General features: G+C 45.6%; 1 pseudogene; it reads right to left on the bottom strand.

The window, feature by feature from the left end:
* Positions 1-5,251: 5,251 nt before the first annotated feature.
* LOC112080991 (septin-9-like) overlaps positions 5,252-16,008 on the bottom strand; it is a 55,914-nt pseudogene continuing 45,157 nt past the window's right edge.

Consider the following 16,008-nt stretch of genomic DNA (forward strand, 5'->3'; position numbering starts at 1 on the left):
TCAATATAAATACAAAATGCAAGAAGGAAACCAGGTCATAAAAAACAAACACATGATTCAGTAATAATGTCCGCAATCAGCTTCCTGACTTGCCCTAGAGGCACCACAGCATCACATTTAAGAACATGTTGAAGATTGTTCCAGAAATAAGGTGCAAGAAAACTAAAAGCTGATTTATCTAACTTAGTCGAGAGCAAAGGAATTTCCAGAGTTAGCCATCCCTGAGACTGAGTGTTGTAACTCGTATGTCTAAAGTTTAGTAATGATGTTAGGTACAGTGGGACTTTTTGTAAAAGGCTTTATAAATGAAAACATCGCAATGCATCAACCTACATGTTTGGGCCATTATGCTTTCACTGGTCCTGGGGCCCTTGTTAAGGTCAACAGCATAGTGCACTTTACCCAGTACCGGGACATTTTAGCCAAAAAGCTGGTTGCCTTTGCCAGGAGGCTGAAACTTGGCCACAACTGGCTCGTCCTGCTTGACTATGACCCCAAGCACACATCAAAATCCACAAAGAAATGGTTAATTGGCCACACAACAACATTTTGAAATGGCCATCTCAGTCTCTGGACTTGAAACCCATTGAAAACCTGTGGTTTGAATAAAGAGGGCAGTCCATTGGCGCAGACAAAGGATATCAAGGATCTGTAAGGAGGAATGGTATAAGATCACTCCCAATGTGTTCTCCAACTCATAAAATGTTTTAGAAAAAAGCTCAGTGCCATTATTTATCGCAAGGTAAGGTATTGACAAGGTATTGAAAACAGGGGTGTCAATCACTTTGATCCCTACGTTTTTGAAGAAAAAAATGTATTACTTGTTAAACAAAATCTCTTTCTCTGAGCCATTGTACTAGTATAAAACAATATCATTTCCACATTATTTGAACATACAATATAGCTCAGTATTAGAATGATTTATTTTATAACGTAATTTTTTGCTCGTCTTTATCAAGGGTGTCAATATGTTTGGGCACCACCGTATGTGTGGGTTACCGTGACTGATGGACTTGATCTCGATGGTCTTGGGGATCCTCTCCTCGGGGGTGGTCACCAAACCCAGGGGTTAGTTAGCTATAGTTTTGGACGGACGGACGGACGGACGGACACACACACACACACACACACACACACACACACACACACACACACACACACACACACACACACACACACACACACACACACACACACACACACACACACACACACACACACACACACACACACACACACACACAATCTTCCTAGTTCAGACATGACGGCAATGAGAGGAAGTAATACTTTTTGACCTTGCCCAGATAGGTCTTCATTGACTTGGTGGCATGAGATGCCACCCTTATTTTAAACAACATTCCCCAATCACTGTTTGTAATGGTTTAGGATCTCCTCAGAACCACTATGACATCTAGTATGTATACACACTCCCGCAGGGCTCCTATACAAGCACACTATATGTGTGTGTGTGTGCGTGCATGTGTGCACATTCTCTCTTCTCTACCAGCATCACCACACAAACATAAATACATGGCTAACAGTACCGGTGCATCAAGTCTGACACCAACAGGCTCCTAAACAGCTACTACCCCCAAGCTATAGCTAACAGAATGAATTGGCCCTTGTATTTAATTTCTTTTTTCACTGACTCTACACACTCACACTCCATCACACACAACATGCACACACATTTATACCAACTCCACACACCTGACATTAAAACTTGAACCTTAAAACACAGTGATATCTAAGCTGGGAAGAAAGACTCAAGGTCTTTCAACACGCTCTTTGTAGCTTCAATCACTTCTCAGTGTGTTCTCATCCTCCTAGACCCATCTGCTGGCTCAGGCTCTGCTCTGCACACTCTTGGGTTGCATCCTACCTGGCAGGTCGCTCCTACCAGGTGACGTGGAGAGGATCTGTGTCTGCACCACACGTGCTCACTACCGGTGTCCCCCAGGGCTCAGTTCTAGACCCTCTTCTCTAAACACCAAATCACTCAGCTCCATCATATCCTCACAGTTGCACCTATCAACTTTTCTCCTTCCCACCCCTTCTGACACACAGGTGGCGACATGCATCTCTGAGTGCCTGGCAGACATCTCAGCTTGGAAGTCGGTCCACCACCTCAAGCTCAACAAGAAGGAGCTTCTCTTCCTCCGGCGGGGAAGGCCTGCCCGCTCCAAGACTTCTCCTTCACAGTTGACGCCATGGGGTTTCCCTCCCAGACTTCAAAGAACCTTGGCGTGACCATGGACAACAATCTGTCATTCCCTGCAAACATCAAAGCAGGGACTCGTTCCTGCAGGTTCATGCTCTACAACATCCATAGAGTACGATCTTACCTCACACAGGAAGCGGCGCAGGTCCTAATCCAGGCACTTGTCATCTTCTGTCTGGACTACTGAAACTCTGTTGGCTGGGCTCTCCGCTTGTGCCATAAAACCCCTGCAACTTAACGCCAGAATGCCGTAGCCCACCTTGTGTTCAACCTTCCCAAGTTCTCCATTGTCACCCTGCTCCTCCACACACTCCACTGGTTTCCAGTCGAAGCTTGCATCCACTGGTAATTGCCTACGGAACAGCAAGGGGAACTGCCCCTCCCTACTTTCAGGCTATGCTCAAACCCTACACCCCAAACGGAGGACTCCGTTCTGCCACCTCTGGTCTCTTGGCCCTCCCACCTCTAGAGGAGGGCACCTCCCGCTCAGCCCAGCCCAAGATCTTCTCTGTCCTGGCACCCCAATGGTGTAACAAGCTTCAACCTAACATCAGGAAAGCAGAGTCCCTGCCCATCTTCCGAAAACGTTTGAAACCCTACTTCTTCAAATTGGATATGTCACGTGCGCTGAATACAACAGTGTAGACTTTACCGTGAAATGCTTACTTATGACCCCCTTCTCAACGACGCAGAGTTAAAAAGAAAAATTAACTAAATACAAAATTAAATAGTAACAACAAAATAGCAATAACAAATAGCTACTCAGATGTATAGCCGTTCCCTAGCCGTTCCCTAGTCGTTCCCTAGTCGTTCCCTAGCCGCTCCCTAGCCTGGGGCTCTCCACTGGGACACACTTAACTCATACTACAACCAGGTAGCCCCAACTGGGGGATTTTATTTGGCCTCCCAAGTTTGTTATTGGACATAAGACTAAAAACACCAGCAAATCAGCTCCAAGTGATTTTAATTCAGGAAATGTGTTACGAAGTATTCCCACGCATAATAAAATAGATATATGCAATCGTATACAAATGAAAGCAAGGTTTGAAATGATGTTTTAGTCAAATATTATATCCGTTTGGGCTTTTTGGAGTCAATTTGCAGTCTACAAATGATTTGTAATAATGTTCCAGCCCCCTGACCATCCACTCAAAAAATATATAATTGGCCCACGGCTGAATCCAGTTGATGACCCTGGTCATACACATACGCAGGCGCCCACACACCCACACAAGAAGTGCATGCAACATTTTAAAAAGGCGATGTTCTAAGAGCCCTTATCATGTGTGTGTGAAGGGCACAGATTTGGTGGTGGCTTTTAATTGGCCCTTTTGAGCTGTTGATGTTCTCTTAACGAGAGTCTGCTAGAGCTTGTTACAGTATGGGCATCATTACTCCACCATATCTCTGCCTGACAGCTTTCTTTCATCTACTGAAGGATGCACGCCACAATGTGTAGTGTGTACCAATCTCAGGAGCACTCGGGGTAAGGGTTCCATGCTAGTACTCAAAGAACAAACTGGAGTGTGTGTGTGTGTCTACGTGCATATTAAATGCCACTTACCCACAACCATGTCTAACAAGAGTCCAACTGTAGCCACAGGACTAAACACTCATAGTCCAACACAAAACATTGAATGAAATGACTCAGACCCCCCCCCCCACACTTTAACCTGTTAAAATGGAAGATTCCAGATCCCCGAGGGATCAAACAGAGCCAACAACCTGCAGAGAACAGTAAATCACACAGAGCAGCTTACAAAACACATCCGCTCCCTAGCGTCGCATAAATCTGAAGATATATATTCAACTCGTCACGCCTTACAATAGCCATTCATTTTGTTTGGATTCTTCCCCAGAAGAACATTTGGTGAACAATGATGGGACGCTGTAGAGTGGAGTGTGTGTATGTGTAGCTGACTACAATGTGTGTTGTGGGTGTGCGTGCACACACCTGACTCTGTGTGTGGCACTAGGAGGTGGAGCAAGGTCCCCTACTGGAGGGGTTCTCAAACCTCTCCTCGGGGACCCCCAGACGTTTCACCATTTTGTTGTAGCCCTGAACTAACGCACCGGACTCACCTACAAGTCAAGGGCTTGATGAACAGTCAACAAGTTGAATCAGGTGTTCTAGCTTTGGAATAGTTCAAATACATGGAACGGCTGGTGGTCCCCGGGGAGAGGTTTGAGAACCCCTGCCCTACTGTGCAGGCAGCCTCGCTGAAAACTGAGAGACAGGATACAAATAGGCACTAATGATGATATTAAAGTTCAATCTATAGCCCCGGATACCACGACAGCGCCAGTCAGCTCCCCCTGTGCCATCTGCTGGGTTATGTGACATCTGTGTTCTCCAAGAACACACTTCACACATGCACACAATACTTTATTCCCAGCCCTGAACATTCAACTGTCTATGGCAACATTTCCCAAACTTGGTCCTGGGGTACACGTTTTGGTTTATGCCCCAGCACAACACAGCTGATTAAAATAATCAAAGTTTGACGATGAATTCATTATTTGAATCAGCTGTGTAGTGCTAGGGCAAAAAAACAAAAAGTTCACCCATATGGGGTCCCAAGGACCAAGTTTCGGAAACGCTGGTCTATGGGCCCTTGGCCATGAGCTTGTAGACATGGAAAACATTGGCATTTAAAAGATCCAATCACCTGATTAAAACGGATCCGTGAAAATATGACTACAACACAATCTAAACTTAGCTCACGCTAATGACCCTAATTTGATGTAAAAAACTAACTCCAATACACATTGTGTTTACCTCAATTCACCCACAGATTGTTAAAAATAACTTGTAGCTTGGTCTTCCCCATTATGACTTTGCAAAGACACTTTGTTACGACACTAAAACCCAAACTTTGATGGCAAACTACATAAAGGGGTACCCTTCTTTTTCGCACGGTTTCAGACATGACAAATTGCACTTGCACAAAGGGGCTTTTGTGATTGGTTAAGAGAGGAGTCACCTCCACAGGTGAAATTAATTGGCAATCAAGACAATTGTAAACAATAAAAATATCAATCTTTATTTCTTTGACAGCATATCAAAGATAAACCATACTCTCATCATACTATAACAAATTACACAATAACTATACAGCAATAAACATTGTATTTACTTTTGTCATTTATGTTATGCGAGCTACATTGCTGAATGAAGAGTACTCTCGGTTTCGACCTCTGTCTATGAGTTTTTAGCTGAGTGATGAATAGTAGGGAAGATAAGGGAGTTATAGATTGACGACACCCGGAATGCAAAACTGTCAGGGGAACTAAATATTATTTCAAGCTGTGTATATAGGTAACAAATTCAACCTACCTGTAGTCCTATTCTGTATCATGTCCAAAAAGACAGAATATAAATCTAGATTCATACAATTCCCTATAAATAAAGGGGAGACAATGCATGATGGCAAGGAGATACAACCAAAGAGGATCTCTGTAGATTGTCCATCCTCTCTGATACAACTACTCTCTGAGAACAACGGGAGTGTGTAGGCCGACTGGGAGTAAGCTATATGAATATCAAACTCAATTAAAAAGTGAATACATAACAAGCATAAATACCTATTTATAAATCAATTCTATATATTTGCTTCTCTTTAAAACAGAAAGGACATTTATTTGGTTTAGAGAAAGGTCTGAGAGAGCATAGGGATGGATGTCTGTTCCCTGCATCCCCGCCATCCAGACAATAAACAATAGAATAATATTATAACACAACAGTAAATGTAAAATGCACTTGATGCATTAACATGATACGTTTAACAACATATGACATCGGCATATTGGTATAGACAGGATGGTTTGGCAAGAGGTCTTAAACATATGAAAACACAATGGAAAAAGACAAAGGGATTTCAAAGCTGCTCCACACTGCATTGCTGCTTTTCGGGGCAGTGCAGATGTGTCCAAAAATATACAAAGAACCTAAACTCTACCTCCTAATATCTCCAATATCTAGACAACACTATACAGCACAACCCAGACGTAGACCAGGCCATTTCGGCCAGTTATTTCTAGTTTAGCTAATTGATCTGCTATACTTAGATAGCTGGTCTGTACACTTCTGTATGTTAGAATGCTGTGGCATCCCATCTCCCTAGGGGACATCTTGTACTGTTTACCCAACAGCTCTGACCTACAACTACCTACACTAGAACTTCCAGGTAACAGAAACTCTTTTGGCAGTTGATCATGTAAAAATGGTTATACACTTGATATTGGAATCCTCTTTGGAGTGTGTACAGTCCGTATCAGCCAGTTAGGATGGGTGGGTGGGTGTGTGTGTGTGTGTGTCAAATGTGTGTCACGTGGTGTGTTTGCATGTGGTGTGTCACAGTTGCCAGCCACTAAAGATATATATATATGTGTGCGTGTGTGTGTGTGTGTGTGTGTGTGTGTGTGTATGTATGTATGTATGTGTGTGTGTGTGTGTGTGCAGATGGTCAGACGTCTACATCTCATGGGTCAGAACTTGGTGCTGTACTGCCGCCCCGTTGGCCTGCTGTGGGTTGACCAGTGTGTTGGGTGGCTGGCCATTGGGCTGGGCGTTGGTCTCGTTCAGCCTGCGGACGCGGTACACCTCGTAGTGGATGCTACTGGTGATGTCCTTGATGTTCTGCATGTGGGTCCTGACAGAGAGGAAACAAAGATGAAGATTTAGTGAGAAATGTAACCCAGAGAAACATCAAGCGTCATCAAAACACTGGTCAAACACAGTATCACCATCACTTAAAACCCAGTTAATATTCACCTGATGAGAAGGTCTCGCAGGTAGGCAAACTCACAGTGCGCAATATTCTCAACTGCAAAAAGAGAGTAAAGAAAATGAAATGGCATTCAATGGGATAAACAGCAAGTGTTTTCTGTTTACAGTTACTCAAATAATATTCAATACAATAGCCACGTAGCATATATTTTGTGTATCAGGGTGTGCGTAACAAGTTAAATGCCATGTGCTATTCTACACTCTGCCACAAGATGGGAGTGTTGTGCCAAAGACCGGTCAAGGAAGCCCATTTCACTTTACATCTGCAGCAATTATCTTAAATCAAGATTACACTTTCCACTAGAAGTCATTTAATACATCTCAGCACCCCTTGGCAAGTCAGACAGTTTAACAAACTCTCTATGTTTGAATGATCGGTTATGTCAAGCCCACAAAATGAAAAAGGAGCGCTATTTATGTGAAATCGCAGCACAGGAAATTAAATTCCATTTCATCCCTGGTAGGGAGGGGTGGGGGAGAGGAGGGGGAGAAGAGGGTGCTGCTGTGTAACCACCACAGTCTGTGGGTGGGTGTACTGATTCATGTGGTGGTGGGTCTCCCTTAATTTAAAACCAGGCTGGTTTTAAATGTTTCTCTGGGTAACACTTTCCTCCACCCATTGCAAACAGGGGATTAACAAAAGAACACACAGAGACAGACACGTTGTATATGTTGCTGTATTGGCACCAGCCCTCTCTGACTTATGGAACGAGAAGGAGGGGGAGGAAGAACGGTCGATAATGAGAAAGAGAGAATGAGATTGGGGCAGTGGTAGAGGAAAAAGAGAACGTAAGAGARGACAGAAAGAAAGAGGAGAGAGGGAGAAAAAGTGAGAATGAGTAAGAGAATCAGCGAGAGAGAGAAAGAAAGAAAGGAGGAGAGAGGAGGAGAACGAGGAGAAAGAGGAGGAGAACGAGGAGAAAGAGGAGGAGAACGAGATCCTGGCTATGAGAATCCTGGGCCCACAGGCCTCCATCCTCTTGTGGCCTAATTTATGATATCGGTGCAGACGTGCCCAGCAGCTTCCTCTCCGATTGCTCCCTCCCTCTTCATCCTTTCCTCCCTTACTCCCTCCTTCCCTCCCTCCCTCCTTCCTTCCGCCTGAGCACACTGACTGCCTGGTTGGGTTAGAGTCATTGTTCCCTCAGCCAGAGGACAACCACATTACTCACTCTTATCACACCCGTGCTCCTAAACACACCTTTGTCTTAGAGTTCAATTACAGTCCATGGGTGTTTAAAGAAGACCTTGACAGTTCCAGAACAGGAACTAAGTACCAGAACACTAGAAAGCTATGTATTCTAAGCTCTGGTTGGTTGGTTCTTTGAACAGACCTAACAGGAATAGAGGTCCAGAATAATATAGTTGTTCTATACAAGTGTGGAGTGATGAAAGGAGCATTCACCAAGGGCCAAGAGGGGCCCTGGAGGGGCCAGGTGCAATCTGGGAAGGAAACAGTCGGTCCGCCAGTGAAAAAAGGAGCTGTGACTCTCTCTCTCTCTCCTTTTCCCCCACTGTGTTATGGATAAAGATGGCTCAGTAAATCCTCCTTGGGTCTGGGACTCAGAAATGCCTTTAGTCACAGACCAGAGAAACGTGGATATGAGACACTCGCTCATAGTCACAAAAGACTCAATCATTTGGCTCGGATTTAAACATGTACTGGAAGCAGTAACATACGTATTCATGGTTTCTCCACTGTGCAACCCATTTGACATGATTAGTTTGACAGGGATAGTAATGGTTGTGTGTGTGTTGAATGTGTGTTGAATGTGTGTTGAATGACCTTCTATGGTTCCCCACTTTGTTTTTCTGCCCAGAAGCCTCTTTCCATTGACCTGGTACTCCTGGTCGCTCCCCACACACAGCAAATGGGATCATTTCCTGATGCAAACACACACACACACACACACACACACACACACACACACACACACACACACACACACACACACACACACACACACACACACACACACACACACACACACACACACACACACACACACACACACACACACACACACACACACACACACATTAAGACCAACAATGCTTTGTAATGAATCCATGCGCCAGTGGGGTGTGTGTGTGTGATTCTGCATGCGTTTACACACTGTAAACCCACCCTGATCTTATCATTGATCATCCTGTCATCAGAATCCTCGTCAAACTCTTCCTGAGGGTAGACATCGATCCCGTTGGCTCGCAGTCCTTCCCTGATCTGCACAAACATAAAACAGAAACACGTCACAATCTGACACCATGTTGCAGTGTCACATCAATGTACTGTAGAACAGCAGTCAGGGCAAAACAATGGCCGCTTCCACCTCATGTCATCTACCAAGTCATCCTGGTAGTCCTGGAGGTGGAGGAGTGTGTGTCCTGCCCAGTACATCACACCAAAGCCTTTCACTCACCACCAGGGGAAAGCCCGGGGGAAGGGAAGCTGAGACTTGTATCACCAACAGTAAATAAGCCTACTCATTCTTCCAACTAAACTTTCACTGGCTAACTGCCAACAATAAAAATATAAATTATTCATGCAGATAGCCAGATTGTTAGACCAGTATCAGGTCAAAGTGACTGAAAATATAACAGGATAGGAAATGACTGACCTCAATTCTAGAGTAGCTCACTCCGAGTCCACCGTAAACACTGCTAAGGCTGGTGTTGACGTTAAATGATCTTTAATGATGAGAGTTAATGTGGAGGTTAACCACTATTACACAAATATACAGCCAGACACTCAGGTTTACAAAATGGCCGCCTTTCTTCTATGTCTTTATAATGACTGGAACACAGACAAGAGATAGAGTGAGAATGACAGGCTTCTCCTGCCAGTGGTGATGGCCATTAAATGAATGACCGTTCCGCTCACAATTACTACTTTGACAGTTTGAACAGGTTTTCTACATTTCTCTGTTTATACTTCTTGGAAAGTTTAAACTTGTAACTTTCTCAGTCTTAGGCCTATATTATAAGCCTACAACAGTCAAGGGAACGTGACCAGAGCACGCGCTCGCACGCCCGCAACGAACTGTGGACACAGAGGGTAAAACAATAAAAAAGCTCTCTGGTTCCCTTTGCATGTCAACTGCTGCAGTGAACAGAGAACAAGGAAGAAACGTAAAAAAAACGTTAAGATCACAATCCCAGGGTCGTACATTGCCCAGTCCATGCAGCCAACCAAAACAAGCTGGTTACAAGCCCCAGAGCTTCCATCTCGCCTGCCCTTGTTCTCATTGGCCATTGTCGGGGAAAACGGTAGCCAAGTCGCCCAGCGTGTTTCCTCCTCCAGAATTAATAAAGTTCTGTCTCTGGATGCCAGAGAGGGGGAGACTAGCGTCCCTCGAGAGTGTGTGCGAGAGTGTGTGCGCGCGCGCGCGCATGTTCTTTTCTTCTGCCAGGCTGACCACCAAACACACACTGGAACAGAGGGGGGTGCAGAGGCCTGGTATGGTGCAACTTTCAAGAGACAGCAGGAAGAGAAAGCAGCAACAGAAAATTCCATTGAATTCTAAATCAGCAGAGATGGCCTCTATACCATAGACATGAGTCATCAACAGAAAGGGCTGCGCTTTCTTTCATGGAGGAGTGGCTACTGACGGACCTCCACTAGACAGCCTCTACCGAGCAGCTACCAGACAGCCTCTGCCGAGCAGCTACCAGACAGCCTCTGCCGAGCAGCTACCAGACAGCCTCTGCCGAGCAGCTACCAGACCAGCCTCTACCGAGCAGCTACCAAACAGCCTCTACCGAGCAGCTTACCAGACAGCCTCTACCGAGCAGCTACCAGACAGCCTCTACGAGCAGCTTACCAGGACAGCCTCTACGAGCAGCTACTAGACAGCCTCTACCACTAGACAGCCTCTACCACTAGACAGCCTCCACCAAGTAGCTATAGACATCTACCACTAGACAGCCTCACCAAGTAGCTACTAGACAGGCTACCACTAGACAGCCTCCACCACTAGATAGCCTCCACCAAGTAGCCACTAGACAGCCTCCACCACTAGACAGCCTCCACCAAGTAGCCACTAGCAGCTCCACCACTAGACAGCCTCTACCACTAGACAGCCTCCACCAAGTAGCTTACTAGACAGCCTCACCAAGTAGATACTAGACAGCCTCCACCACTAGACCAGCTCTACCAAGTAGCCACTAGACAGCCTCTAACCAAGTAGCCACTAGACAGCCTCCACCACTAGACAGCCTTCCACCACATAGACCATCCTCTACCATAAATAGCTACCAGACAGCCTCTACCCGAGTGCTGCATTAAACCTTACTCTAAACTCTGGAGGGGACTCCTTCATGCCTGAGGTCCTGTGTGGTTCTCTCACATCTCCTGTACCATTAGCTTATTGCTAAACAGAGACCTGACTGCTACATATAAACTGGCTATCTGTGCAGACGTCAGCTGCCTTCGTGGAGCGTTTACAGAAAGCTGGCAATACTGTAAATAAATCAACTTCTTAAAATGCTCCTATGTCTGGCTAAAAACATCCGTTAAGTTTTTCCAGGGTTTTCATCCCGCTACTTTTCCCCAGGATGGGCAAGTACAGTAGCTTTATCCAGATGGCTGCTGTTTGTTATGCTGGCATCGCTTCGATACCGAGGCCCTGTGTGGTGAATCTTACCTCTTCGTTACCCTTGTGTGTGTGTGTGTGTGTGTGTGTGTGTGCGGCGTGGTGTTGATCTTACCCTCGTCATTACTCCTGTTTTTACCCTGCCTGTAAAGGCCCAGGTCAGGTTGTTGTAGTGCAAAGGGACTAGTTTAAAAGCAAATCTACAGATCAACGTCATATGGGATATTGTGTACACACACGTGCATGTATACACATCACACACACACACACATGCGTGCACACAACTTACCGTCTGTTTGAAGAAGTCCTCTCCTCCAGGGTGAGTGTATCGCCTTAAGCGATGACAGGGACTATGTTGACCACTTTACTCAGACGACTCATAAACTCCACATCCAGGGGCCTCAGACTGGAGAGAGACAACATGGAGGGAGAGAGAGAGAGGGGAGGGGGGAGAAGGAGAGAGAAAGATGTTAATAAGATAACTTCCAGAGAAAAGGAGATATTTTCTGATTGAATCAAATGTTATTTGCCACATGCGTAGAATACAACAGGTGTAGACCTTACAGTGAAATGCTTACTTACAAGCCCTTAACCAACAATGCTTTAAGAAGTTAAGAAGAAAAATGTGTTAAGTAAAAAATAGATAAGTAGAACATTTGAAAATAAAAGTAACAAATAATTAAACAGCAGTGGTAAAATAACAATAGCGAGGCTATATACAAGGGGTACCAGTACAGAGTCAATGTGCGGGGGCACCGGTTAGTCGAGGTAATTGAGGTAGTATGTATATGTAGGTAGAGTTAAAGTGACCATGCATTGATAATAAACAGAGAGTAGCAGCAGCGTAAAAGAGGGATCTGGGTAGCCCTTTGATTAGCTGTTCAGGAGTCTTATGGCTTGGGGGTAGAAGCTGTTAAGAAGCGTTTTGGACTTGCACTCCGGTACCTCTTGCCGTGCGGTAGCAGAGAGAATAGTCTATGACTAGGGTGGCTGGCGTCTTTGACAATTTGTAGGGCCTTCCTCTGACACCGCCTGGTATAGATGTCCTGGATGGCGGGAAGCTTGTCCCCACGCACTACCCTCTGTAGTGCTTTGCGTTCCGAGGCCGAGCGGTTGCCATACCAGGCAGCGATGCAACCAGTCAGGATGCTCTCGATGGTGCAGCTGTAGAATCTTTTGAGAATCTGAGGACACATGCCAAATCTTTTCAGTCTCCTGAGGGGGAATAGGCTTTGTCGTGCCCTCTTCACAACTGGCTTGGTGTGTTTGGACCATGATAGTTTGTTTGTGATGTGGACACCAAGGAACTTGAAGTTCTCAACCTGCAGCCCCGTCGATGAGAATGGGGGCTTGCTCGGTCCTCCTTTTCCTGTAGTCCACAATCATCTCCTTTGTCTTGATCACGTTGAGGGAGAGGTTGTTGTCCTGGCATCACACGACCAGGTCTCTGACCTCCTCCCTATAGGCTGTCTCATCGTTTTTGGTGATCAGGCCTACCACTGTTGTGTCATCTGCAAACTTGATGATGGTGTTGGAGTCGTGCCTGGCCATGCAGTCATGAGTGAACAGGGAGTACAGGAGGGAACTGAGCACGCACCCATGAGGGGCACCCGTGTTGAGGATCAGCATGGCGGATTACCTACCCTCACCACCTGGGGGCAGCCTGTCAGGAGGTCCAGGATCCAGTTGCAGATGGAGGTGTTTAGTCCCAGGATCCTTAGCTTAGTGATGAGCTTTGAGGGCACTATGGTGAAGAACGCTGAGCTGTAGCCAATGAATAGCATTCTCACATAGGTGTTCCTTTTGTCCAGGTGTGAAAGAGCAGTGTGGAGTGCAATAGAGATTACACCATCTGTGGATCTGTTGGGGCAGTATGCAAATTGGGGTGTGGGTCTAGGGTTTCTTGGATAATGGCATTGATGTGAGCCATGACCAGCCTTTCAAAGCACTTCATGGCTACAGACGTGAGTGCTACGGGTCGGTAGTCATTTAGGCAGGATACCTTAGTGTTCTTGGGCACAGMGCCTATGGTGGTCTGCTTGAAACATGTTGGTATTACAGACTCTGTCAGGGACAGGTTGAAAATGTCAGTGAAGACACTTGCCAGTTGGTCAGCGCATGCTCGGCGTACACGTCCTGGTAATCTGTCTGGCCCTGCGGCCTTGTGAATGTTGACCTGTTTAAAGGTCTTACTCACATCGGCTACGGAGAGTGTGATCACACAGTCGTCCGGAACACTGATGCTCTCATGTTACTTGCCTCGAAGCGAGCATAGAAGTAATTTAGCTCGTCTGGTAGGCTTGTGTCACTGGGCAGCTTGCGGCTGTGCTTCCCTTTGTAGTCTGTAATAGTTTGCAAGCCCTGCAACATCCGACGAGCGCCGGAGCCGGGGTAGTACGATTCAACCTTAGTCCTGTATTGATACTTTGCCTGTTTGATGGTTCGTTGTAGGGCATAGCAGGATCTCTTATAAGCTTCCGGGTTACAGTCCTGCTCCTTGAAAGCGGCAGCTCTACCCTTTAGCGCAGTGCAGATGTTGCCTGTAATCCATGGCTTCTGGTTGGGGTATGTACGTACAGTCACTGTGGGAACAATGTCATCAATGCACTTATTGATGAAGCCAGTGACTGATGTGGTGTACTCCTCAATGACATCAGAAGAATCCCGGAGCATATTCCAGTCTGTGCTAGCAAAACAGTCCTGTAGCTTAGCTTGGTAGGTTATATTGTAATGCAGCACTGTGGTATAATTGAAAACATGTCCAAAACGTTTATTCAATCACAAAGGACATTTCTTTTGAGACGTATGATAAAGCAGTTGTGAGGCAATGAATGTCACATCCACTGAAGACTTTTCAGTCATGGATGTTATGAGACAGATATACCACTAGGGGGCACCGATGGTCTATTGTCTATTTTCTGATCGATAATGTGATTGTGCAGCAGTGTGCCAGTATAATCCTAATTCTTAAATTTAAAAGACGAATCACAACCTCTTTCCAAGGTTAAACACAAAATGGTTAAGAACTGAAACTTATATAAGCCTGCAAACATATAAAGGTCCTCTCAAGATTTGTCATGGATGGCAGTTTTAGGAGTTGAAACGTGTTGGATAATGCAATTGAATACATATCTATATTGAGCATCATGTGATGAGAGATATTGTCCTCAATTGACCACTCACACAAAGCTTGTGCATCCTACTCCCAAATTGTCAAGTCTTAGAGCTTCTCTACTCTTCTGTCCTCCTACAAACCTTCTCTCTTCCCCATCTCATCTCTTTCTATCCTGTATACACTCTCCTATCTGTTCTCTATCAGAGGAGAATGTTCAGGCTATAGCTAGCCTGGCAGGGCCTCTGGTTGTTCCGTGTGTCTAGATTCTGAAATGCACATTTTCACATTCATTTATTCAACATTGAAAATATGAATATCTAAAAACAGCCCTTTTTGACGTTGTTCATTTGAAGACGTATCGTTGGGAACAATACTCTCTACAAGTACATCACATTTACAGAGTGGGCTCGCTGCTAATTCTGAATTTCTGATAATCGTATGCGCACCACCATAGCTGGCCTGGCAGTGCCTCCTCCTCCTCCTCCTTATATGCTCCCTCTCTTTTCCCCCAATCTCTTTTCAGTCTCTCTCTTTCTTTCCCCCAAATCTCTTTTCAGCCTCTCTTTATGTTATCACCAATCTCTGCCTGGCTGGCAGTTGTGCCTCTGGTTGTTCCCCTCTCCAGCTCCTTCTGCTCTCCTCTCCCCTCCAATTCTCCCAGCCATGCTGGGTCACCCTGGTTCAAAGACCTGGAGCAGCTGGAGTATAGAGGGGCCACCTCAGGAGAGAGGAGAGACATGCACACTGAACGGTGCAGGAACAGAACACAACACATGTCAATATACGTCATACTACCTTCCAAGGGTGTCCGAGAGAGACCCGCGTGACACGGTAAGAGAGAGAGCGAGGAGCGACAGAGACAGACAGAGACAGAGACAGACAACACCACTTCGTGGTAAAGGGAAAGAAAAAGAAAAAGGGAGAGTGTGAGAGAGATCCCCCCCATAGGTCAATGATCCCCTGCTGCAGCTCTCCTTGGCTCCGCCTATAATTTGATCTCCTGTCCCCTCAGGAATCGTGACCTCCGCTTTGTGGACTGTAAGTCAGACACACACGTGTTTCATGTGCATCAGTGGTATGTAGGCCTACTGTACACTGTACACAGGTCTGTAAATACATACGGTAGATGTTCGACTATGAAGATGTTCACACGCTCCGGAACAAATAGATGAGACCGAGGTTCAAATTGACGCACAGCACATGTGCATCACATATCGGTCAACACACACACACCACAGATATACATGCACATGTGCATCACATATCGGTCAACACACACATACCACAGATA

The sequence above is a fragment of the Salvelinus sp. IW2-2015 genome, unplaced genomic scaffold, assembly GCF_002910315.2.
Source record: "Salvelinus sp. IW2-2015 unplaced genomic scaffold, ASM291031v2 Un_scaffold16635, whole genome shotgun sequence".
NCBI lineage: Eukaryota > Metazoa > Chordata > Actinopteri > Salmoniformes > Salmonidae > Salvelinus > Salvelinus sp. IW2-2015.